Here is a 27,606-nt window from a genome sequence, read left to right as displayed (position 1 = left end):
TATACCTGATTTATCCATGTATCCCATTAAAGTCTAAAACACTGATTTGCAGAAGGTGCTCAGTAAATACTCTGTAAATAAAAACTTAAATTATTAAATAAGACAAAAATGGATTATTACTGGGAAACATTTCTTATAACATTATTTCATAATTTAGTGGCTTAAAAGAACCACTTATTTAGCTCATGATTCTGCTGGCTACAGTTTATGGTGGACTCAGCTGAGTGGTCTTGGCTTGCACAGGCACCTGCAGCCAACTGGCAGGTCCACTGAGAACCGTGTGGTCTATGGAGAACTCAGCTGGGGCAAATCATTTCTGTTCCACATGATCTCTCATCCTCCATCAGAATAGACTGAGTTTGTTTTCATGCAGTGCAGGATTCCAAGAGACAGAGAGCAGAATTGTGCAAGACCACTGGAAGTCTAGGCTCAGAACTGGGGTACAGTTATTTCCACAGCTTTCTATTGGCTAAAAAAAGTCATGAGGCCAGCCCAGATTCAAGGGATGGGGAAATAAACTCCACCTCTTGATGGAAGGGGCTGAAAGATTTTATTGCAAAAGGTGTGCATACAGGGAGGGGGGAAGATTTAGGTATATTTTTGCAAGCAATTTATTAATTGCGTCACTTACAAACATCTATCACAAAAATGGTATAGAGTTCCCAGAGCAAATGATTACCATTCTAGAATTTCTAAAAAGAAGTTAACTTTCCCATTGTTCCTATGTCTTTAGGAAAGTTTTTTTTTCTGTCTTGAAGTTAGCACCATTAATATCCTAACTTCATTAATGCATTTGTTTTTTCAACAAGTATTTATTAAACAAAAGCCACGTGCAAGATACCATGTTAAGTGGTGGGGATACTAACAAGATGCCTCCTTTCAGAATCCAGTGGAGGAAGACACACAGAGAAGTAACGATGACAAACTGTGTTTTCCTAGACAGTGCTCTCAGCGCATACAAAAAGAGATAAAGAAAATTAAGCCTGAGATACAAATGGCTTCTGAAAAGCAGCAGTGGTAAACAATCTTTGCCAGCAGGTCAGAGTTCACCTAGAAGAAACAACTGACAGCTCACTTGTGGCACCAGCAAAGGCTCGGGCTCGGAATAGCACGACAGTTCGGGGACCAGGACGTGGCTGAGATTGGAGGTAAAACACACAGTCAGTGTACTACAGTGGAAGAAGATAAAGATAAATTATAGAGCAGAACCATGTGATAAAGAACTCGAAACATCCTCCTAAAACTTTTGATTTTTATCTTCTAGTTAATGAATAAAGGTCATGGAATGACTTTAAGCGAGGAAGCCATTGTGGTCAGTTTTGCATGTTACAGAAGAAATTTCGACAGTGGTGACAGCTAAGAATTAAAGAGGGACAAGAGTGAAGGATAAATTTAGAAGACTAGGTTCTGGAGGGCATATATAGCTCCGATGAAGAGTTTCTAACTTTCTTAGAGCACATTCTCTCCCTTCAGAGCTCCAACCTCTGTTTGTACAGCTGTGTGACTATTGGACTGAGCCACATCTCTCTGATAGACTAAAAGCTTCACTAGGGCAGGTTGCCTCTGGTTTTGCTCTCCATTGTATTCCTGTTGCCTCACAAGTGCTTACCTGATGGCAGGTGTCTGGGTTGATTCATGAGCAAATGCATGAATTGAGTAATTGTGGGATTTTTTTAAGAAGAAGGGAAGTTATTTTAATATTTCTAAATAATGTATATTAAATATTGTAAGGCTGGGAAATCAGGTGCTCTCTGTTTCCAGAGGGCAGATACGGTTTTAAAAGAGTCTTCTTCTATGCTTCTTCCCAGTCTGCTTCCAGAATGGGGCCAACAGATCACCCAGGAGGAGACAGTGTAGCTCTGTCACAACGACCACCTAGGCTCAGGCTCCAGCTTCTCCCTGAATCAGTGCCAGCTGTGGTGATGGCTTTTGAGATGCACACGGCTTTCCTGTGAGGTCATTTACTGATGGAAATTATCAATACCTCTGTCCCTTGGGGAGGGTAAGAAGCCAGCTCCATTCAAATAAGCATTCCTCATGCTCCTGCCTTGGAAACACTCTCCTGCTCCTACTGAAGATGTTTCAGTTTGAGGAACAGGATAAAGGATGACACTGAAGGATGAAAATCAGAGCAGACACAATACAGCTCCATCAGGAAGGGAATCACGGAAGAGCTTCCATGTGTCTTAATACTATCCTTTTTATCATCCCCTCCACTTAATTTAGTCAGTCAATGAGATGCTATTCCAAGTAGGTGCCAGGCAGCTTTCAGGACATGGTCACTCATTCTATCTCCCACAGAATAGAAATTACTAGATTGTGACTAGATTGTGAAAAGTTTTTTAGCCTGCTAATGCTATGATACCAGTTTTCAAGACTAGTTTATTTTATAAAAACAGTCATTGTGTAGTTTTAGATATTATCATACTTTTGTGTCAATACAGACTAATTGTGAGCAAATAGATATATATACAAAGATTATCAGGTAATACAAAATGCATAGGTAAGAAGGGGAGAATTCATTATGGAAAATAGGAGCAAGGAACAAATTGCTTTGATTATTTGGCTATCTTGATTTCCTCAGTGGGAAGTTTATAATGGTTTGAGATAGCCAGCCTACACATGAGTTCCAATAAATGATTATAAGGGAGATATCTGGCTTCATTCAGCAAACATTTACTGCACTCCCACTATGTAGTAGGAACCATGCTCTGCACCGGGATCTAAAATGGTACAAGACATTCCCTGATCATAAGGAGTTTACAGTCCAGCAGAGTTGTTTGTCAAACGATGGGTGAGAGGGCGGCTGTCTGGGCAAAAAAAAAAAAAAAAAAAAAAATGCAAAGAAGATGAATTACTTGAAATCGTAATAACAAATTGTGTTTGGCAAAGAAATTCCAAGAATATTAACATAATTGGGGTGTTTATGAGAAGGAAAAGTCTCATATTACTGCAAGCAATTTTCAAGAAGCTGAAAAAGAGAAGCTGGCATTTGGGGGAATGTAGAATCTTAGAAGTATTTGGAGGAAACCTTTGAAGTTTTAGTAAGTGGCGTTCTGGTTAATGTTTCCATAGCAAGGCTGGGGCACAGGTTATGAAGACAGCATCAGGGAAACTAAGACCTCAACCACTCTTGAAATTCAACTGCTCGGAGAGCAGGCTGTAACCCAGGTAAGACCAGAAGATACCACAGGTGTTTCTCCTGGGCCAGAAAATGCAGAATTCAAATGGCTACTTATAGGTAGAAATAAATTCTTTGCAATTAACATTTTCAAACAACACAACAGTACGCAAATGTAATGTTATTTCCTACTCTAAGGGATAAAGAACACAAGTGAATGGGCAGCGGAAGAGAGTTCATGAATGCATAAAGAAGAGAGAGCTCAAGAGAAAAAATCTCACCACAGTGGCAAGCCTGCTGTGCAAAAGCCCATTTAGCAAGAACAGCTCAGACCTTCATTTCAAATTTTATCAGAAGCCACTGGTCCTAGAGTATCACTGGCGCCTACTGAATTTTCACCGGGGACTTAACGGAAAACATCTGTTCTCTTACTTAAAAGTGAATCAATTGATTAAATCAACGTTTGCTTTCTTTCTTCTATTAGAAGCATAACTATTTCTCTTTTTCTTCTCTCCTGATTCCTTTAATAACTTACTTCTGCTTGTGAGTTAAAATCTGGGCTAGAGGTTATGTCTCTTTCTGTGCCTACCTGGGGAAATTTACCACAGGTCAAGCTGAAATGATGTCAGAAATCCATGGATGTAAACAATTTGGTAAGTAATGTTTCATATGTAAATTAAAGCTTACATAACCACAAAAAATGACCTCAAGCAGCAGACACACATGTGAGTGTGTGTGTGTGTTTTTGTGAGAATACACAAAATCCTCGCTGCCTTGGGAAGACCCTGACCATAGTACTGAACTTTTATTTTGAAATATGACCTTTGTGTTTAAACTCATTTCATAGTTTTTACAAAGGAGATTCCATAACATGAGTGGATTAGGTCTGTTTTGACTCAGGGTTTTTAACTTGAAAATGGAATCTTTGGGACGAAACTTCTGTGGTTGAACTCCACATTGCCTCATATATTTTTCTGAGTCAATAGGACTGTCCTTCTGTATCGGCATCCACTGAACAACAGGATCCGTATGAAGCAGTACCTCAGGAAGCAAGAATAAACACAGCAGCCAACTGTACAGCATGGATGCGGTCATTCCCCAAACGGACCCTCGTCTGACATCTACAACTTGCCAAGTGCTGTCTGTTCTAGGCCCAGGGGATGCATGGATAGATAGCATAGTGTTTGCTATAAAGGATTTCACGATCAAATAGGGAAGAGAAATAAATCTGCAGTCACAATAGCCTGAGATAAATGCTGTGCTAAGGGATATATAAAGTGACATGAGATAACAGAGACAGACGGGAATAACTCTGCCTTCAGAGAAAGTGGAAGGGGACTCAGGGAAGATTCCATAGCTCTGAACAAGACCTCAAGAAGGATAAGCCCCATTGCTGCCGTATTTCTATAAACTTGGCAAGTCATTTCACTGCTCTGTTCTTCAGATTCTTTACCAACTAGCCAAGAGAATTCAGAGCAAGTCATGTGTTTAAAAGACATGTAGAGAAAAGTCTACCTCTCAAGCCTGGTACATGTGAACTTGAAGGTTAGGGCTAGGATGAGAGGAGTAATAATAGAACACAAGAGGACGGCATCCTTAGGAGAGAAACAGAAAAGTTCCACATGCCGTTTTACCTCTTCTTCCCTTTGCCATCTTGGATTTGTAGGTAGCGTCAAAATCACTGAATAGAAAAATGAAATAATATGAAGAGTGTTATAATCCTCCTCTTGATCTATGTCAATCAATAGGGTGTGTAATAAACACAATGTTTTAAAAATAAGGAGAAAATTATCCTGGTATTAAGGCTCAGAAAAATTGCATGTTATATAATAACAGATTACATATATTACATATTATCGCATTGCATTACATATTACACCAGCATGTGGTAGAGATGGGCAGGAAATACCAGGTTAGCAAGCAGACAAGAAGAGCAGAGGTCTCTGGAGAAACTGGGTGAATGATACTTAACTCATACAGTTGCTGTGGGGATAAAATGAAAGATGTATGTAAAACACATCGAACATTCCCTGACACAGAGTTAGCATGCAGCAAATAATTTTTATTGTCATCTCCCACCACCTAAAAATATAGCTAATAAGAAGGGAAAGGTCCCCTCCAACATTATCGTCATCAGCAGAGGCAAGCTGAGATGATTAGTGAGACAGGAAGAAAACAATTACGAGACCTTTTCTGGGGCTGCCTCACTATTCCTAGTGCCCAAAGCAGATGATAACAGTATGTCCCTCTCAGGAGGCTCCAGGGGACTATCCACCATCCTAAGATCTTGACCTGGCAACATCTTCCGGTAGGTGTCATAATAAAAGAATAAAGAACAAAATCAACTTAGAAAGAAATGTGCCAAGAGAAATTCCACAAAAGGGAAAACCCAAAGAAATAAAATGAGGAAACACATGTGAAACTGATCAACTGCTGTACCTATGGCTACACGTTGGCTAACTGTTAGGCACACTGGTACTGAAGGGAATAACACGTCAGTAACGATTCCTGCCCAGAAATAATATAAAACACAATGCAGAGACATACTGGCTTAATTTGTTAAAGGATGTTGGAACTAAAACAGGAAAGAAAATAGTTGTTTTCCTCACTGGAATGCCCCCAAACTAGTCTGTGGTAAGTATACCACCACCCTGGCATCTATCACAGAACCTTTGGTCATCTCTTCATGGTGTGGGCTGACACTTGATATGAGCACAGCTAAACATGACAGAGAAACGTAAATGAATGGAATTTTGTTTTTCACATCAGTGTCTGAGGTGGAAGAGCCAGATGAAGAAAGAGATAAAAGTATTATAATCTGACAAAGTAAGCTCAAAGCTTGGGATGCCATCAAAGCCAAGCACAGTAGGAGAGAAATTTCAGATACCTAATTCATACATGGAACTGGAAATAATGAAAACCTGGTCAGAGCCTCTGAAAAACAGCCAAATCACTAAATCTTGAGCCATTCAGAAAATTCTTAATGAAGCCTCATCCAAAAGCAACTCCTAAAACATATGGTCCAGTAATTTGATGATTTATTCAGCCAGCATATATTAAGGAGCTATCACGTACCCAACAAGTTGCTTAACTCTGGGAGATGAGCTTCCGCCTTGAAGGAACTGACAGTCAGATGTGGGAGACAAGAGACCCACTTTCCACAGCCTGGGTGGTTTGGGTAAGGGATGCATTTAGATGAAGTCATACGGTAGGGTACACCTCTTAGGAAAGAAATGACAGAGCTCAGAAACAAAAATTAAAGGCAACACATGCAAACTGAAGGGCTCAAGGAAAACTCTGCCGAGGAGAGGAAAGGGTATACAGTCGGCTCTCCTATCCCTGGGTCCCACATCTGTGGGTTTCACATCCACGGATTCACAAACCAACAATATTTGGAAAAAAATTCCAGAAAGTTCCAAAAAAGTAAAACATGGATTTGCCTTGCACCTGGCAACTATTTACATAGCATTTACATTGCATTGGGTATTATAAGTAATCTAGAGATGATTTAAAGTATATGGGAGGATGTGCATAGGTTAGATGCAAATACTACACTATTTTATATAAGGAACTTGAGTATCGTGGATTTTGGTATCTGAAGCAGTCCTGTAACTAAACCACCGTGGGTACCGAAAAACCACTATAATTTTTAAAATGTTGTGTTGACATAATACTGTCCAGTATTTCAAAGCTTTGAAATATTATAGAAAACTGTTGAGTAAATGAAGAACTTATAAAAGGAAATCACAACCCTCACCTCCTCTGGAAATGTGGGACATCATGGCTCGGTGAAGATGGCTATATTAATTATTCTCTTTCTTACTGACTTTCGGCTTCAATAAGAAATGCCTTACTAACATCACTAAGAATCATAGTTGGGAGAAATAATTCTTCCTAAAGGAACTTGCATACATGTTATCTGGATACAAATATTTGCCAGAAATTTGGGTGGAAGTTACTCTCTCTCTTCTCCAAATTTAGTAAATTGGATCTCTTTTCAATTTATCTTCAAAAAAAAAAGAGATCACAAAGGCAAAGATTTGATGAACAATGGAAATCAGATAACAGATATTCCTCTAGAAGAAAATGCCAAAAATGATTTTTTTTCTGTGTATTTCTACAAGTCAAGCAGAAGTGCAGGATTTAAGAAATGAGGAGAAAGCGTCCCTAGAAAGACTGGCGAGGTGAAAGATGTGCTGGAACCAGTCCCAGGAAACAAGTGGTTGCAGGTTTAGTGGTTTACCTGGAAGGACAAAGGAATGTACTGAAATATTCTAAGGAAAATAATAGGGGAAGACAGGCTGATGAAAACCCAGACCCCAGCTTAGGCAGAAAGTGTGGGAAAGGAGGAAACAAAGAGGTATGTGGATACTTCTAGGAAAAAAAATCTTATTTTGAAACTCTAGGCAAAATACCTTGCTGCAGAAAGGAAAACAACTTTTGGGAATTATATAAATGGCCAAGAATTAAGATTTGAGAGCCAAAAAAAAAAAAAAAAAAATTACAGCACACAGGCTCCCTGAAATATATATTTTCCATCTGCATTAAAGCTGAAAAGTATTACTGAATATATTCTTTTAATGAAATAACAGGTTAAAAAGTCTGAAAGTTCTTACGATGAAGTAAAAAAAAATTAACGAGGATTACTTTTTTGCCCTTATATTCATCCAACATATCATCAGAGTTTATAGTCCTTGTACTAAAATTCCTGGAAAATTATGGCATGCCACAAGCTAGGAAATTATATTTCTGACTCTTTCTTTAGAATGTACAAATACACATGCACGTGTACGAGTACACATATAACCGTTTGGTGATGGGAAGATAAACGGTATGGGGAAGATAGAGTCTAAACTGGTTCTCAGTGGGTTTAGACTTTGGAAAATAACTCAGAGATCAGGATTGAAGTAGAGTGCTCCTCACAGACCTTTATCCACTGTTAGAATCCCAGAATTTCAAACTCTACATGAGCCTTAAAGATCTTCTAGTCCAATTATTTTAAAATTGTGCTATGAGGATTTGCAAGAACCCAAGAATATACCTCAGTGATCCATAAACAAGGAAATGTCTTCCAAACAGACAAAAAAAGCTTTAAATTACCTAAGAAACATGTTCATCACTTTTATTTTTATAAGATTTTGTGTAAGATTTAATTTAATTTAAAAAAAAAGAGTTCTGCAGCTAAGTAAATAAGGAAATTCTCAATTTAGCCCAACTCTCATTTGATAGGTCAAAAAACTTAGACCCAGAAAAATAAAATAACCTCCTCAGAGCCTCAGTACCAGGTAATTGCATAGTTAGGACCATGTCTTACTTTGGATTCTCAAATCAGATACCAAGACAAGGCCTGGCGCAGGTAACTTCTTTGGGAATTGATCGTCAGAAACAAAAGTGACAGAATTGGGAAAGTGAGACAAGGAAGGAAGAAGTCCAATATAGATTGTGTGAGTAAGTGGGTTACTTCTGCAGGCATCTGGGGCCCAGTCTTGCTGGGTATCCTCTTAGAAACCGTATAGAACATGCCTCTGAATACTCCCACCATAGAATTGGAAGACTGGGCATCTATCCACCATCCCCCATCTCCACAGGTTGAGGGTTGTTCACGGTGGCCTTAATTCCCCTGCACTTTCGGGCAGCAGAGAAAGCTCCCAGGGCTCCAGTGAAAATCCTCAGGTGAGTCGTGGAGAACAGGAGGTGAGAAGCAGTTAGCGTACTGGAAACTGTCCATCACAGCTGCAGGTGAACTCAGGTGGGTCTAGGGGATACGACACACAGCATCAAAAGCATCTACTGCTGACTTGAACCCATGTCTTCTCATTTCCAAAGCCTTGCCTCACTAATGTAACATGAAAGAAATTTGTGTAAACTGCAAAGCGTTCTTATTCTCTTCATCAAGCACTCGCTTCCTGATGAACAAGTTTCAGACACGCAGTGACCAAAAGCTGCTGGCGCTTTCCAGGATGCCACAGAATAAGCGTAACTTCACACACACTTTAGTTTCACATAAACTTTACTCTGTTTCAACTTCGGTCTGTTGACTGCTTCTCTGAAAGAGGGATCCAGGATTTCATCAAATGAAAGAGAATTAGGTGATAACGGGGATCCAGCCAGCACTTTTCTTCCAGTGGAATATTGTTCTGTGACAGAGCCAAGGGAAAGGAGTTCTGAGAGATTCCTCCGGGGTAAACAGAGCTGAAAAGCTCCAGTGTGAGCTGTGCATGAGTCTAACCCATGAGTCTAACCAAAGACTGTAACAAAGAACCGTCCAGGAAACCACAGTTATTAGGGATGATAAAGTAAAGTAAAATGCAGGGTGATTACATGAGAAGACCCTAATAATGAGAATGACTCAGACAGCTGTCATTTCCCTTTCTCCCTTTACCTAAAATCCTGTTTCTTTTACCATGATTGTGCTGATGCCCCGAAATATAAGCACACACACATTTTTTTGTCCTTCTCTCATTACAGTTTTACATCTTCTTTTTCAGGATTTTGGAATTATATGCACAATTTAAAAATATTTCTTGGAAATGTCTTTTATTTTCAAATTATTATAGGTTGAAACAATAATTTTGGTTTCATTAAGTGGTCATGAATTTTTATTAGCAGTACTCTGATGACTCAAATATCTTAGAGGAATAAGGTTTATAGAATCCTTCTTCAATAACACAAATCACCTTAGGGTTATAGAAGATTCTTATATTCTAATTAAATATGTATTTATGATACAAAATCTCATTCCCATATAAAAACTTATACCAGAATACCCAGATTCATCTCTACATGCACATAGCAAAGCCCATCACGGAGGCTACAATGAAGGCAAATGTTAACTCTATATCAGACATCGTACCATGAGCTCCAGACATTCGCTGAATTCAAAGAACTCATTGATATTATCTCAAACTCATATCAGTGTCACACATTTATCAACAGCTTCAATATTGGAAGGCATAATGCTAGAGTCTATAACAGATACAAAAATGGATCAGAGAAAACACCTGTCCTCAAGGAATTTACACACTAGTAAAACCAAAAGGACTTCATGTAAAACATCTTTTATCATGGAAACATTATAAATAGATAGTATAAGGGTTCAAATATAAAACTGTTTTGTGGCTTGAGAAACTAATCCTATGGTGGAAAAAATGATAAATCCAAAAAAAAAAAAAGAAAAGAAAAGTAGAGAGCCTTGGAAAACTTGCAACTACGTTCAGAATTCTCTGCAGCTGTGAATTGCTAAATTCCATTTGTTCTCTGGAAGACTGCTTGAACCCTAGAACTATTTGGCTTTGTACATTTGACTTTCCATTTGCCCCCATAGCTTCATCTCTTTCTGCCTCTAGGCTTTTATGATATGTTAAGGCCTGAAGAACAGACTTGAGATGGGTCCCATTCATTGCAGATTCACGATCCACGCTGACTTATAAATACTCTCTTGTCTTCCTTACCATAAAAGCACATATCTGAGTCCAATGTGTTTTGAGGCTAACGAGGCACAGACTGCACCAATGGATTGGGGTGAAGTGCACGGATTGAACAAAATTTTCTGTTTTGTTATTAGTGCTACATGCCCAGAGGAATATTTATTTTAGCATTCTTCTCCTGTGATTGATTTCTAAACCTGCACGCACTTCACCAATATAAGCCTAAAAGTTTGCCAAAATGTGGAGAAGAACATCTTGCTGTTACTACCTTGAATGGACAATGTATAAATACCTGCTACTCCAACACGTTGAGTTGCTTTATGAAGAAATGTCTAACTTAAGGTAGAACATTACTATCAAAAGGGCACTTAAATTTGGGTAAGAGTTATTGATTACAAAACACATACATATAGTAAGTTCCTTCAAAGTAAAGCTCTTGAACACTTACGCTTGTCTAATTGATGCAAGTGTGTGTGTTGCTTTCTTCCTTCGTGCAAGTGTGATATTCAAAATACTTAACAACTTATATGGCATAGACACCAACCAGGCAAAATAAGGCTCCTATAGAGTAACAGGGTCTCTGGAGGGCCTTACTCTGCTGGGTGTTATTCAATGGCTGAACCGAGCAGAGGTGGGGGTCCCAGTGGAGGGGCTGCGTGAGCTGCAGCAGGGAGCTCCTCAGGGACTTGGAGCAGCAGCTGTTTGTAATCACTGAAATATTTTTACTACCAATATTTATACACTGGTGTATACTAACTAGATGTTATCAGCCCAAGCTGTTTAAAATAAAGCAGTATATATGGAAAAATATCGATGTCATTTATATTGGGAAATTTGATACAGTGGATACCAAAAGTTTAAAAATTATTTATAATGATACAATTCTAACTTGCCCATATTTGCCAATTTTTCTACCTGCCACCAGCCTGCAGTCCCAATACCCTACCAAAGCAGAAAGTGTCATTTCCATAACAGGAAGCAAGAAACAAACTAACAGGTCCCTCAGATTTCTCAATAAATCACTATTGAATAAATGGAGTACAAACAAGGCCATTCAAAGAGTTGATCTACTGATTCTTCAGGATTCCGTCCATCCCATCTCTGTCCTTTTATACTTCAGAAGAACACTAAGTCCGTTTTCTTCTCCTTCTACCTCACCTGCTAACCAGTCATATCTCACAAAAGCATGGAATTTCTTGGGGTTTGCCCCCAGTCCTGTACTCTTGGGAGAAAAGAAATATATGTGAGGGATGCAAGGGGCTATCTTCTTACCCTCCACTCCCCAGTCATGGCCATGTATGTTCCTAAGTGCAGAGGGACCTAACGAGAGGACAGGATGCTTAGTTTCTCAAATATGCACTTGAAAACAATGTCAACCATGAACACATTCATAACCCAGATGATGTTCACGAAGAACACTGACCCTCTCTTTCTCAGCTTTTACTCTTTTATTACCCAGGGGGTGGCATAAATAGCACATTTTCTTTCTTACCCTCTCATTCACTTCTTCATTTCATAGGGATTTGAATTGTTTTCCTACCATTAGAGACACCTGTGGATAAATTTAATGTTTTTTTAATTCTATGATGGATATATAGCAAAACGATAAATGGAGACGATCCAAATGTGTTGCAAACAGTCGTCTCAGACGCCTATGAATCGTGGTGTTGTAAATCATTAGAATCAGGGACAGTTCTCAAGTCTGTTTTCTTTTTAAAGCAATACAGAAGCATTGATGATTAACAGCTGTGTTTATCACAACTGATGGCATACACTAGCATTTCCACAGAACTTCCATAAAATGGAATCACAAGAACAAAACCCTCACCCATGCTCACAGGCATGTGTGCGCGCACACACACACACACACAAGCCAGTAAAACCATTTAGGTGCAGAGGGACACAATTGTAAATTCAACGGAACTTATTTTTTTTGGCTACAGGTCAAAGAGGACTGGGAAAGGCGACCCAAACGAAATGTGTTCAGATAGATCACATCCTCCTCCAAAATGCGGAAACAATTAGGGTTTTCTTGACTCATTCCTGTGTGTGGTTCTCTGGTACCTTTATCACGACCCAGTTATAATACCAGAGGGAGGAAACAGTCAGGGAAAACAAGGAGGTGATGAAAACTGTAAAAGGGCTTTGTAGAATCACAAATATTTGGAGTCATCATATTGGGTACACGATGAGGACACAAATCCTCCTAGATTTGAGAACCCTGTCTACTACAGAAGTATCTCTCCTCTGTTGCTTATAAAATGAGGACAACAGTGCCTCCCACATTATAACCTGACCGTCTAAGTTTGCAGTCAATATAACATGTCAAACACTGCCCTTGGAGTTCCAGAAATGTCTGGAGACTGGAAGATCTGCATTGACAGTGCCTGAACTGTTTTCAGCTTTGTTTTTCCAAATTCTCCACCATCTGTGGACTAAACAAGTTCTTGACATATTGTCAAGTTACAATAACAGAAGGAAAAAAAGCAACATTCATCGTTTCAAGGAGTTTTGAGGCCAGGACACTTCTTGTGTCTGCTGGCAAGATAGACGAGTGGCCATGAGCTGCAACTCTGGACAATTAACCTAGGGAGCGCACAGCTTCCCTGCCCAGGGTGGACACAGGGACACCATCACTCCCCAGTCACTTCCCAGCTTACAGCATGGTCTCATCGCAAGGACTGTCATTTCTCACCTTCCCTCCTCCTCTGCCTGGTTATTCTGCGCTGGGGTTATCTGCTGTGTCTAACTCATTACTGGTTATTATCAACCTCTGTGTACGTATTATCATTTCTGCTGCTGTTGACTAACTAAATTACCATGCACGTGGAGCAGAGTATTTGCTGAGTATGCTGACACTCTAGAAGGGAAATTCTATTTACAAGAGCTCGTCAGGGACTTCATCTGGCTAACATCATGATTTAGTTGCATGAAGAGATGTGTGCTTCCCCTGTCACAGTTTCACTAGGCAACGTGAACTCCTTACTGAGCCTTCGGCACCTGTGGTCAGGGGCCGGACAGTCCAAACTGTGAAGGAGAGCCTCTTGCTGAAAGGGAAATTACATTTCGATAGTCATCTCTCTTTCCAAATTGCCTGTTTCCTGATATCCACTCTCTAGGCCAAATGAACGTGACTGAAGTAAAACTATTTCAGGAGGAGCTAACTTCAAAAATAGATAGAAAGTGAGGCACTGACGGGCTCTTCCGTGTTGGAGACTGTGTATCTGATCAGCCCCAGCGCGTGGGCCGTGAGAGATGGGTAGGGAAGTAGCAGTGCAATTTACTGTGTAAAGCAGACTGTTCTCCAAACTCTGCAATGGCCAATTTGGTCTAAAGCACCGTGTGAAGTGTGGGTAATAAAAACAGGAAACCTGGGACTTCCAGTGGAACGAATCTCTGTAAAATAGTCATAGCCTTAGGAAACCATAAAAAGCAAAGCCATTTCACCAATATGTATTTATTCTGTACTAACATCTTCCAGATAAAAGGAAAGAGTGAAGGAGGAAAGGGAGAAACAAGGCTGGTAGAGCCGTTTGGCCAAAATTTTAAAAGGCTCTTTTCATTTAAATACCTGAGCTCCGTGCAAAGCCTTACTCAGAATCCTAGCTATCTTCGGGCTCTCCTTGCCGCTTAACTAAAAAGTCACAAGTATTGTTTTGTTATGTGCCCTTTCTTGCACACATTAGATAAAAATTATGTGTTTTAATGACTTAAGAGTTTGGTATTTTTTATACTGAATAATATCTTAACAGAATACTTGTAGTAACCAATATTTTCAATGAGCGTGGAAAACCATTTTGGCTGGAAAAATGGTAATTTGTAGAAACGGACATAGTGAATAGAGCATGTTAAATCTAATATGCTTTCTCATGTGTTTTACTATAAGTATCAGGATTTTTCCTGGAGAGTTTTCTTTTCTGAAATACTTCTTATTTAAGTCTGAACCATAAAGTGATCTCATACAATGTAAGGTCCACAAGGACAGGGATGTTATGTCCCCAGCACAGTCCATGGCACAAAACTACTGCATAAAAATTCGAAGAAATGAGAGAAAAGTAGCCCAAAATAAAATAAAACCTTACACAGTATATTGTTTCATTTCTTCTCAAGCTTCAAACTAATGCTTTCATTGCTAAATTAAACCAGGACCCTTTTTATTCCCAGTCGCTAATTAAAACCAAGTGGCAGAAACAGTATAGTGGTTTTACCCATTCATTATGAACCCACTTAAAATTCAACTAAATGTAAACAGGAAAATGCTGTGGTAGACACACCACAGGTTCTCAGTGTGACCTTTTCAACTCTCCTGGCTTTGATCCTGATATTATTAGAACTACTTAATGCAAGGATGCACTAACTGAATATGACTTATTCCAAAACTCAGTGAACTGAAGGACTGAAAACTCAATTTCTATAGTATTGTGGGTTTTTTTCTTTTTTTCTTTTCTGAATCTATGGCATAAGAGATGGATTAAGAAATATCTGTATGCAAACGTTTGTGCTTTACCTCACTAAGGGATTAAAACAATTCGAACTGCAAATTTTGGTCATTGGTTACAATATGAGATGACAGAGGGAGCAACAACTGAGGGCAACAAGGTCTCCTTCATCTCTAGTATTTACTTTTTGTACTCCTCAGCTTCTCTTTGCTTCCTAGATATCTGTCCAGGACAAGACTTTCCAACACTAGGCTGGCAGAGAACGTAGACTGAATCTTCCAGAATTTTGATTGCAGTTCATTCCCAAGAGCTCCCAAATAGCTACCTTAGGTAGACTGAAAATGTAACTGGGACATTACCTGAATGACATCATGGTACTTTTTTCTTACTCCTTAAAAGCACTCTGCCAGAAATTCAGTCAACATTGTCTGAGGATGCTGGTCCCTGTACTCCTCCACAGGCGGCCATGCCAAGGGGCCTCCCTTCCATGAATCAACATAGGGAATGACCCAAAGACTGGCTTTATATAGCCTTGTGTTTGCATGGGCAGCAAAATGGCAGAAATGAGTAATGTAACAATCAAATGGGCAGACAGTTTCTTCAACCATTTGTTCTGCATATGTTTAGCAGATCATCACTATCTTGGACCTTACAGTTTGTGCAGAAGATATTCTCCAGAGAGAGAGGGGGTCTAAAATGAGTCAGTGCAAAGATTAGTCTTAGTATAAGAGACAATAGATAATCGCCTGTTTCACCATGTTGTAAAAGTCAGTTCTCTTGCAGCTGACCACTTTGAGCATGCATCTCGAAGGTCTGCAGTTGTTAATTTGGATATGTTGCTCTATGACTCTAATCTCACGCCACATCAAGTTCAAGGAGATAAAGAGACTATTGTTTAAGGCTTCAATTTTATTAACAAGTTTACTAAGATTATTCATTCTTTTTGTAATAAGAACTGGACTTTTATTTCTTTTGCTTCTATTATAATTGAGACTTTCAGTAGTTCAGCAAAAATGTATCTTTACCTTCTTGGCCCTGCTTTGAACAAAAGATATGCACTCATCACCAAAAAGTGAACTGCAGATGAGACCCAGAACTGGTTGCTTCTTCATAGTGCCAGGATATCCGACCTCCCAACTTTCATCATGGATTTGGCTCTCCCAGATAAAAGGAAGATAAAATGCATTAAAAGAGGCCTTCCCTGGTGGCGCAGTGGTTAAGAATCCACCTCTTAATGCAGGGGATACAGGTTTGAGCCCTAGTCCGGGAAGATCCCACATGCCGTGGAGCAACTAAGCCCGTGTGCCACAACTACTGAGCCTGAACTCTAGAGCCTGCGAGCCACAACTACTGAGCCCGTGTGCCACAACTACTGAAGCCCGCGTGCCTAGAGCCCGTGCTCCACAACAAGAGAAACCACCGCAACGAGAAGCCACCGCAATGAGAAGCCTGCGCAACGCGACGAAGAGCAGCCCCCGCTCACCGCAACTAGAGAAAGCCCGCACGCAGCAACGAAGACCCAATGCACCCAAAAATAAAATAAATAAAAATTTTTTTTTAAGTTTTAAAAAATGCATTAAAAGAGCAAGGATACAGGGAAGACTCTACTAAAAATGGGGTGGAAAGTGATGACTGAATGCTAACTCAGAGAGACACCTGAGACTTCAAAAGATCTCTGGGAGAAGATAAAAATGAGTATGTTTCTGAAGAAATCAATTCCTAATTCCAGAAGGATTTTCAGAAAAGGACACAGGGAAACAGAAGTAAACTTAGCATTCCAGAACTCTGTTCCCATATCTTCTTGAGTGAAAGCTGTACAAACTCAGAAGAATATGAAAACTTAGAATGTCAGTGCATTTTTGTAGAATGATAGAATTAAGGCAAGAGAAAATAAAATTAATGATACTGTCAACAATGACTTCCGGTGGAAGATAGGATGTGAGCCAGATTCTGAAGGCTCCCAAGAGCATCAGCTGGCAGCATGGAGTGGGCAGGAAAAGAGACTGGGAGATGCTTCCCACAGCCCTCTGTGCTTCCCCGTCCTCACATACATCACACTTAATTGAAGTTGTTTAAAATCTGGCCACCCGCAAAACAATAAACCCCATAAGGTCAAATAAAATGACTAAGCTATTTAATTTTATAACCCTACTTAGCAAAATACCTCCATTAATATTGGTTGAATACATGGGGGCATAAACATTTCTTTTGATATAAAAGCCCTCAGTACAGCAAATATGTAAAGGCTTTTCATGGCTGGCTATCTGCCCTCTTGGCCATATTTAATAGAGTCTCCTCCTCTGCCATCACCTGACCAAGATGTGGCCCTGAGTCTCTAACTCTGAATGATTCAGCCCCTAGACCTGAGGCTAAAGCCACCTCACACAATGAATGTTGATTTCCTCCATCTACTAAACTACTCAGTCTAGCACTTACAATATTTCATCTGTTATCCCTACCTTACCTAAACTACCCATCTATGTCCTCTTTCCTTTGCTTCCATTTTATTCCCATAAACATTTGATGATGGTGATAATGATGATTATAATAATATCCAGGCAATTTTCTAAGCATTTTATATACATTACCTTATTTAATCCTTCTAACAATGCTATGAAGCAGGTAGTGTTATTATCCTCAGGTTAAGAAGAAGAAACTGAGACGCAGAAGGTTTAAGTAATCTGTCCATGTGCACTGCTAGGAAGAAGTGAGTATCACTTGGATTTGAACCCAAGTATCCTGGCTCCAAATTTTATGCCCTTCAACACTATGGTCTATCTCCCTCCTAGACACCTTAATGAGTGTCTACTACCTGCACAGTATTGTGCCGCTAGACAAGGGGATACTAAGATCAGATAGAAATAGACCTTGCCATTAAGATGTTTAGTATGGGGAGAAAAGACTTGAATATAATAAGCAAAACACACTGCAGAAATTCATGAATAACTTTTAACATAATAATAAGGATCAGAACAAAGTTCTGCAGAACTTTTCTCACTCTCACGGTAAATAGGAACTGGAGTTTGGTGAAGGTTTGTGACATACACACTAAATAACACACCCAAACCCTAAGCTTCCTTCAAGGCCACAACAAGACTTTCTCTTCTGAAAAGCTACTGGTGACTAACCCCACTCCCACCATTGACTTTCCATTATTCTGAATTTGAATAACGTTATTCTGAATTCATAACTTGAGACACCCAGCCCACCACTAACCTAATCAAATATTGCCTTAGAATTATATTTTAGATGGTTAATACATGGAAGTTATATCACCCTAAAAACCATAAACATTACAGAAGCAATGACTATAAAACCACCTCTTAAAGTTCTTACAATTCTCAGTACAGTACAGAGCAGACATATGTACCCAATGAATAAATGATGAATGACTGAACAAAAAATGAATGGATGGATGATGGATTTGTAAGTAAATGACATAGAACTTTAGAAGCAAGTGAGAGAGAGAGCCTGTGATAAAAAGCTTTGGGCATTATTAAAATGTTTAATCAGATAGATTTGGTGGCCCCAAATAAAGACCAGGAGCACAGGCAATTAGCACAGTCTTGGCAGCAGGAAAAAAAAGAACAAAACAAAACCCCACTTCATTCTCCCACCCCCATGACCTTACACACTTGCATACTTGGAAGCAAGAGTCAATTTACTGGCACCCAATGCAAGTCCTTTCTGGAAGTGATTACAGTCACAAATCTACTTTTAGTCAAAGGTGTTAAAAAACGAGAGGGAGACCATCCAATTCTTACTTTCCCTTTGTGATAAACTGTTAAAAAGTGATACAATTGGATAGAAAAGGAGTGAGAAGGGAAAGAGACACAAGAATAGACTACAGGAGACCAAATAAAACGTTCCAAGTGGCAAGTGTTGCAAAATAACACTTCATCATTCCCAAATTCCTCCTGGGCATTGACTAACTGGAGTGTCGTCATTACCTGGTGAGAGGTCAGCTTTGAAGAGCTCAGAGTATTCCTTTAAAGTCTTTGGACCTAGTCTCAAGTTCAAGGATGCACAAGTGAAGCCTGCAACCATTATGATATTATGTTTACCAGGTTCTACTAAAGCTATCCTGATGAAAATATCAGCTGACTTTGAATGTATACTAGGTCTCAGTAAGCATGTCTGGGAAATTCAGAAGAAAGACACCATTGGCCAAAAGCAACTACACAAAAGACAGAAATTGGAGGCTTCTGAACTGTGCATTCTTTGAAGCCCATTCTGAAAGAAGGAAGTCAAGTGCATCCCTATCTACTCTTACCAATATCCACTCAACTATGTAAAGTTGCGATAAAAATCTAAGTATTTTGTGGAGAATAAACACCTCTCCACTGTGAATGCTACTAAGACTAGAGTCTTTAGTTAAGCAGATAACTAAGCCCACTCATTCTCAGACTCTTCATCATTCTTATCTATGCAGAACAGACCCCCTGGAACTTCCCACTTTTCTCCTAGGTTTATCTGCCTCATCTCATCCTTTGAACCTCCCAGGAGCATCTTTGTAGCAGAAACTCCCAGTCAGTTTATAGATTATCTTTCCCCGACCTGACACCTAAGCCCCAAGCATCTATACTTAATCACCTATTACACATCCATTTTGTTTTCCATTTGGATCTCAAACCTAACATAAATGAAAAAGAAATCTTGACTCTCACTGGCTCCTGAAAACTCATTTCTTTACAAACTTCTCCAGCTCAGTAAATGGCAACAATGTTCACCAATTTGATCAAGGCAGAACGCCTATGAGCTGTTCTTAATTCCTTTCTCTCCCTTCTCTCACACTCTACTTGCCAGTTCTGTTGAAATTTTCGTCTTTTCTCCATCTGCCTGGCTTCAACCCTAGTCTAAGCCACTATTATCTCTGACTTGCACTACCACAAAAAATTCCTAACTCACCTCCCAGCTAATGTCATGTTGTAGAGTAAATAAGAACCATTAGCTTGGTGGCCAAAATAAAGCACTTATTTATTACATTGTCTTGTAAAATCATTGTATATAATAATAATGTGATCAACCTCCAGGTGGGGAAAACAATAATTATGTGAAGATGATCATAATTATAATAAATGCTCTAAGGTTTACAATGATTTCATTATCCAAGTGAAAATTCACAGAGTTAGTGGTTAAAAACTGAACACTTACCCTGCCAACACTGAGTAGCCACCATCACCTGCCATCTGAACTGCAAGTAGCCTCCTAACTGGTCTCCTCAATTCCACTTCTGCCTCCACTAAGCTCTGTTGTTCACAAAGCTATTCAAGTGAACTTTTAAAGACACAGATCTGAATACATGACTCCCGCATTTAAAATCCATTGTGGCAGAGATCTTCCTATTCTCTCCATCTTCTTTAAAATAATAGTCCCCACCATCACAAGTTTTAGGGAGTACAAGTTTGCTCAGCAGGAGAATTGATCTCTCTGCTTCCTTTTGGCACAAAGGAGGTGAGTCCGTGTGATGATGTCTGGGCTAAGAGAAGTCAACAGAATTGAAATGGATGCAACCTCCAAGGGATTCCTAAAAGGCAAAGCCACTTATCCTGCATTCCCTCTTTCCTCCTTCCTGTGGGTAGGAATACAGATAGGATGGTGAGAATCTACCTGTATTATTCTCTGCTGAAAAATACTTTATGACACACAGTAGTCACTCAAGTATTTAAATCAATGAAAGATAGAGGAACACAGTGTAAGATAGCTATACATTCTCCTGCACAGATAGTTATTAGATATCTGGTAGTAAATAATATAGTATTACCACTAAGAAGAGATCTACAAAACTTATGAGAAAGAAAAAAGGCCATGTATTCATATTTAATGCCAAAGAGTCATAATTGATATTCTAATAATTATGGAAGTTATGAAAAGAAATAGCCAGGCACTTTATGTCAGTGACCCATGTCTAGAAGTCACATAGAGATATGATCTGTGCTCAAGGTCAAGAATAAAGCACTCTAGAGTCAGGAAGCTGGTATCAAAACCCAACAAAATCAAAAAAGGAGGAAAGATTAAAGCAACAACATTTTTTCAGGACATTATATATTCTTGGGTTCAAGTTGTTCAGAGTAACAAAGTTAAGATAGAGAATTTCATTTTGCTTAAATCTTTTTAAGATAAAGGGGCATGTATTATCTCACCTAACTACAATGTTAGGAGAAAATTCTCAGACTTCAGGCAGAGCTGGACCCAAATGTTAAGAGGATGTCATTGAGAATCCATTGTCTCTCTCTCTCTCTTTTTCTTTTTACTTTTGAACTCAATTTAGACTTATAGAAGACTTAGTAATTCAGGCTTACAGAGAGTTCCTGTATACCCTTTCCTTACTCAGCTGCCCTTTTGTTAATATCTTACATAACCATAGTACAATTACCAAAGCTAATAAATCAACCTTGGTACAGGTTTGTTGACTAAATTATAGAGCTTATTAAAATTTCACTAGTTTTGGGCTTCCCTGGTGGCGCAGTGGTTGAGAGTCCGCCTGCCGATGCTAGGGGACGCGGGTTCGTGCCCTGGTCCGGGAGGATCCCACGTGCCGCGGAGCAGCTGGGCCCGTGAGCCGTGGCCGCTGGGCCTGTGCATCCGGAGCCTGTGCTCCGCAGCGGGAGAGGCCGCAACAGTGAGAGGCCCGCGTACCGCAAAAAAAAAAAAAAAAAAAAATTTCACCAGTTTTTTTCACTAACATTTTTTCCTGTTCTAGTATCCTACCAGGATTCCACCTTGCATTTAGTTGTTATACCTCCCCAGTCTCCTCTGATGCATAATAGCTCCTCAGTTTTCCATGTCTCTCATGATGTTGACATCTTTGAAGATTATTGGCCAGTTATTTGGTAGAATGTCTCTCAGTTTGGGTTCCTCTGATTTTTTTCTCTTGATTGGAATAAGGTTCTGTATTTTTGGCAAGAATATCACAGAAACTATGCTATTGCCTTCTCAAGGAATCTTATCAAAGGATTAACAGTGTAATAATGCTTCATTACTGGTGATGTTAATCTTGATCAATTGGGTAAGTGGTGTCTGCTGGGTTTCTCCACCTTGAAGTTGCTATCTTTCCCTTTGGAGGTAAAAAATACTTTGGAGGAGATCATTTAGTCTATGCAAGTTCTGTGTCTCCCACAAATTTTGGGCATTAATTTTATTGAGATTCAAAATTTCAAGTAGAAAACAAATCCTCTTTTACTAGTATACATGAAAAACTCACAACTAAAGAAAAAGGACAAACAACGAACTGGAAAAAAAAATCACCATCTAAAACTTACTGAAAAAGATGTGTATTAAGAAAACCATATTAGTGTCCTGATTTTCTCCTACTGCTGTAGCCTGAAACATGGCGACTCCTGGCCCTGTCACTCCAGAGGCACCCTTTAAACCATCGCAGCCCCCAGTCATTGAGGGCTTTCGCCCCAGTGTACACAGCACTTCAGAAAGCTTCAAGGAAAAGTTTCTTCGCAAGACCCGCGAGAACCCAATGGTACCCATAGGCTGCCTGGGCACAGCAGCCGCCCTTACCTACGGCCTCTACTGCTTCCACCGGGGTCAGAACCAGCACTCCCAGCTCATGATGCCCACCCAAATTGCCCCCAGGGCTTCATGGTCATAGCCATCTTGGCGGGTCTGGCTGCATCCACACTGAAATCTCGACCCTGAGTCGGTGGCCTGGCCTTTGAAAGCTCCGCGGAGATCGTTCCACTTCCAGGAGCAACCGCCGGTCCTGCCACTGGCATTATTCCCTCATCACCCCTGACAAGACCCTGTATCAGTGGTGTCAGAAGTAGCCAATTGTGTAACCGACAGATTTTTTCAGGAATCTCAGGTTCGGTTCAGTTTGAGTGTTGCATACTTCTAGTTGTGCTGCACCTTCTCCACTCCCTACTTAATAAACTCTGATCCACTTGTAAAAAAAAAAAAAAGGAAAGAAAGAAAGAAAACCATAGACCATAGTATACTACAGTAACATTTAAAAATTATAATAGTGTCTAACTATTGTTTTTGCTTCAAATGCTGTATATCAGTGGTTCTTACACTTTTCTAGGCCATGGAACCTCTGGAGAATCTGATGAAAGATGAGAGCTCACTCTATCCCTTAAAAAATGAAAATAGGCACGTGTTGACAATTTTGGGAATTCATAAACCACCAAACCTCATCCTTAGATTGCTGAGGGGTCTTCAGGCTAAGCACCTCTTTCTTAATACCAAAGAGCAACTGTAACTCAATTTGCTTTTCATAGGTCCACCTATATGCCCTTCCTTGATGATGTCCTTTCCTCAGTTTGTTATGGTAGAAAAAGTGAAAAGAGGGAAGGAGGAAAGGAGGGAAGGAGAGAAGGAAGAAAGGAAGGAAGGAAGGAAGGAAGGAAGGAAGGGCAGATGGGGGCCAGGTTGGAGAGAGGAAGAGAGAGGTAGAAAGAAATAATCATAATATCCCATGTTCCCATTACTTCTCTTGCCCAGAATAGAAAAAAATAGTCTTAAAAAATGACCAATTCTTCTTATTTTTTTCCTAAACTGCTTTTTAAGTTGGATCTTGAGGTGTGTTAGAAACTATTCATTTTACCCCATTCAGCTTTTCTTTCCTCCCTTATCCCATCCACCCAATACCCCCCCATACTTTTTCCTTTCTGAGTACATTGCTCCCTCAAAGATTTTATGTTTCTTTCAAATATATGTTCACAGGAATTGTGTACTACAACAAGAATTATATTCTTCCAAGTAAAAAACAGAAGGAAGCTAAGAAGTTCTGACATCTACTTTTAAAGACAAATTTTCACCAGGATCCTAGGGTCACTTTGTCCACTTTTTAAAGGAAGGCCTAAAAATATCTGAGGGTCTTTTTTCTTCTTTAAAACTGTTTCTCTTCTGAAGCAGTTGACACCATTCCATGAAATTTTTGCAGCAAATGTGCACTAAGTGCACTCAATGTCATGAAACTCCTTTCTGTTTTCCGGTATGTTGGGATGTTGACTCAAATGCATTTCATTTGAAAATTAAAAGCAAATTTCATAAGCTATTTGCTTTGCACGGAGAAATTTGGGTCAGTCAGTGAGAAAGACAATGGGCTTTTTTCATGGACCTGTTTTGAGGTAAGAACCATGCCTTTCCTAGAAGGACTCTTGCCCCTCCCACCTGAGGGAGCTCTGGGTGTTCTTCACCACAACTATTTCTTCATCCTAAGAATCTTTGGGCCTAATCGTTGTTCCAGAAAATTTTGAGTCAAGTCTGCTGCATTAGCCTTTTACATAATACAATTTGGAAAAACTCTTTTCAGCATACCTAATTCAAATGAGTCCATCTGTGAAACCCAAAATATGAGATTTTCATAAAATGCAGATGCAATAACAGACTCAAAGCACAAAAGACCGCATTTATACAATCCATTAGGCAATAGTCAAAGCTTTCCTTCTCTAAAGAGAAAAAGGAAAATTGTATCATCTTCTAGCCAATACAATAAGTCCTACTAGTTTAAGCTTTGATGTTGCCACATCAAGAATTCTTTCTCTAGTATGTTCAAAATCCTGAAGAACATTCTGATAATAAGAGTTGTCTTTATGACCCCCTTTGATTTCTTTCATTAATACTAAAGAAATAAAGAAGAGACCTTTGGAGACCTAAGCTCCCCATTTATCCATGGAACATTCCAACTCGCTGAATTTCTTTATGAGAAACACAAAAACAAATCTTCACCAAGCAATTTAGCACAAAAAAATCTTCTCAAAAAGAAAATCTAATATCTGAGTGCGTGATAACAGAAGGTTGGACATACACAGCTAGATAACGCAGAGCCTGTTTCTTTACTCAGTAATGGTGCTGTTAATTTAAATTATATGACGGTTATGGTCCATGAATTAGATGTGCTTTTGCTATTTGCTTGCTGAGGGGGTTTTTCGGTATCCTGAAAAAGTGATCACTCTTGAGAATAAACAAGAAAAAAAATGGATTCCAATACTCCCCTCCCCACTTCAAAATCACATAAATTTTTCTTGACTCATAGTTGCATTTTTACTTTTCAACTTAAACAACTGTTTCTTCTTATCATGAAGGATGGAAATGTTAAAAATAAAGCTTCAGGTAATGGATGAAAGTATATGTGATTCACAGTGCTGGGAGTGAAAACACTGTATTATAACACTGCATCAAAGGCAATAATTCTGAGATGGTTTGGTAACTTTTGGCTTTTGTGTTAAAAGTGACATCAGAAAGCACATCACATGCCTGAGTTTAGAGTTGGGTTTTAAGAGATTCTGCTCTCAAAGCACAAGAAAAAAGAAAAACTATTAAATTCCAGTGAATTGATGATTCTATGGCCTAGTTTCTTGGGACTGGGGAGAGAGATTAAAAATGGGAAGATTCTTAAGAGGCCCATTGCAATTCACCAGGAATTTTCCAAACACAAGCTCTCCACCTATGTGTATATAGAAAGATAAGTTTTAGAGGTTCTGGGATTGCTCAGATTGTCACTGTCATTTTAACTAATGAAGTCAGGGTACTATAAGAAGAGGACTGAAAGAGGAGTTACAAGATATCTGTACTAATTTATTAACTGTGTGACCATGAAAACAGATCTTAGCTTCTTTGGATCTCTCTCTTTCTCCTTACTCTATAAAGTAAAGGAGTTGAACTAGATGATTCCTCAGGGTCTTTTCTAATTAATACTTGTTCGATAGCTATCACTGGTTCTAATGTATGAGAAGTTTAAAGAGGGCTCTACTTGTGATTTCACAGGTAAACCTTTAAAATGCATCACAAAGCTCCCATCAGTCCAATTATGCTTCATTCTAACGTCTCCTGCCATACTTTATCCATAGCTCATGCGGACATATTTATAAACCATCCTACACTCAAACAAAGCAAAAGGAAAATCTCATCAGTTTCCTTACTTAATAGCTTAGCACAGAAGAACAGTAGTTGCCTCTCCCAGAGAAGAAAGTATGACCAGACAGACAAAAAGCCAGAAGCCTTTCGTTCCATGTGTCCACTCCTCATTGCCTTGGCAAGCTTTGAAAGCAGAACTTTGATATACTCTCTGAAAATGGCTGCTGAAATCAATTCTCCTGCTGGTCTCTGACCAGGCAGACAATAGACAATGTCATTTGAGCTTGCACAGTATAGACAGCATTTTGCTTGACCCTATGGACAGAGTCCAAACACATATAAAATCTAGTGGATTCCTTCAAGGAGCATATTGTGCATTTAGAGCAACTGGGACATGAGGAGTAGCTTTTTTTCCATTCCTAGTGCTCTCTCAGATACACAACCATTGACATAGTTCTGCCAACTAATAGTGTAATTGGGCAATATAGACATATTTTAACACTACTACAATTTAAACTCTTACACTGGTCCAAAAATAAATAGGTTAATGAAACAAAATAGTTAGCCTGATTCAGTGTTTTATAACTGATAAAAGAGAGACATCAAAAACCAAGGGGGCAAAGATAACTTGCTTGACCAATAGGCAACTGGAGAGCTACTGGGAGGAAATCAATGTGTGATCAAATTAGGTTTTTATCATACACTGAAATGTACACAGTGTGTATACTCTATGTACACCCCATGTGGACTAAACATTTAACTGCAGAAGTTGTATGCAACAAAAATAAGTATTGCTGAATGTAATTTGATTTCTGCACAGGGAAGGATCACTAAGCTTAAAAGCAATGGGAAAATTACAGTATAAAAGATAAATATATTTAATTACATAAACGTTTTAAATTTTGCATGTCAATTAAACTGACCAAAATAAGAAGGCAAAAAACAAACTAGGAGATAATAGTCACAGAAAATATCAGAGTTAAAATATCATTCCCATATAAAGAGCCCACAGATATTGTCACAACAAACAGCAACATCTCCATAAATAGAGAAACAACTATGAACTGATAATGCACACATACAAACAATACCTCTATAACTGTCAGATTAGCAGAATTCTTTCCAGTGATACCACTCAACTTTAGGGAAAATGTGAGGAAATCAGCACACAGCATACTCATAATCTGTTGTTTAGAACAGAAAAGGACATAAAATTTCTACAAGTAAGTAGGCAATATATTTCAAAGGCCTTAAAAAGGCTCATACAATTTAACTTCTAGAAATTTAGCCTAAGGAAATAAACTGACATGTGTACAACGTTTAAGCACACAGATAGATGCTTAATGCTGTGACAATTATAATGGCAAATAATTAATGAGTTAAGCAAGGAAACACCTTGAAAAGCAAATAATAAACAATTAAATAAATTATGGTTTACTTTGTGATCATTGTTTTGAATAGTCTAGGAAAACTTCATGTTATAATATTAACCGGAAACGAAAATAGGGATTGTATAGGATATAAACTCAACTATACAGTATTGTTTTATAAAGCATAAGGTAATCCTAGGTAAAACTATCCTAAAATGTTGACAGTGTCTGTCTTTGGTTGGTGGGACTATAAAGATATTTTATGTTTACTTTTAAAAATTTTTATATTTTCAAAAAGCATGCATTATTTTGGAATAAAACTTAACCCAAAGTTAACTGGTGTTGTTTGGGCAGGGAATTAAGGCTCCCATGTACACAAAGAATAATCCAGAAGGGAGTAGGAGTGAGGCTCTGAGTTGGCACCAACTCCTGGCCTC

General features: G+C 39.0%; 1 protein-coding gene and 1 pseudogene across 6 annotated transcripts in view; one reads left to right on the top strand and one right to left on the bottom strand.

Annotated features, from left to right (window-relative positions):
* Nucleotides 1–27,606, bottom strand: part of DKK2 (dickkopf WNT signaling pathway inhibitor 2) — a 577,744-nt gene that overhangs the window by 237,977 nt on the left and 312,161 nt on the right. The window lies entirely within an intron of this gene.
* Nucleotides 22,318–22,769, top strand: LOC307186181 (HIG1 domain family member 2A-like; annotated as a pseudogene). Its single transcript has one exon. The product of its transcript is annotated as an HIG1 domain family member 2A-like (transcript).

The sequence above is a fragment of the Stenella coeruleoalba genome (assembly GCF_951394435.1).
Source record: "Stenella coeruleoalba genome assembly, chromosome: 4".
Classification (NCBI taxonomy): domain Eukaryota; kingdom Metazoa; phylum Chordata; class Mammalia; order Artiodactyla; family Delphinidae; genus Stenella; species Stenella coeruleoalba.
Note: the sequence above shows the minus strand (reverse complement) of the source record. Positions and strands in the feature narration are given on the sequence as shown.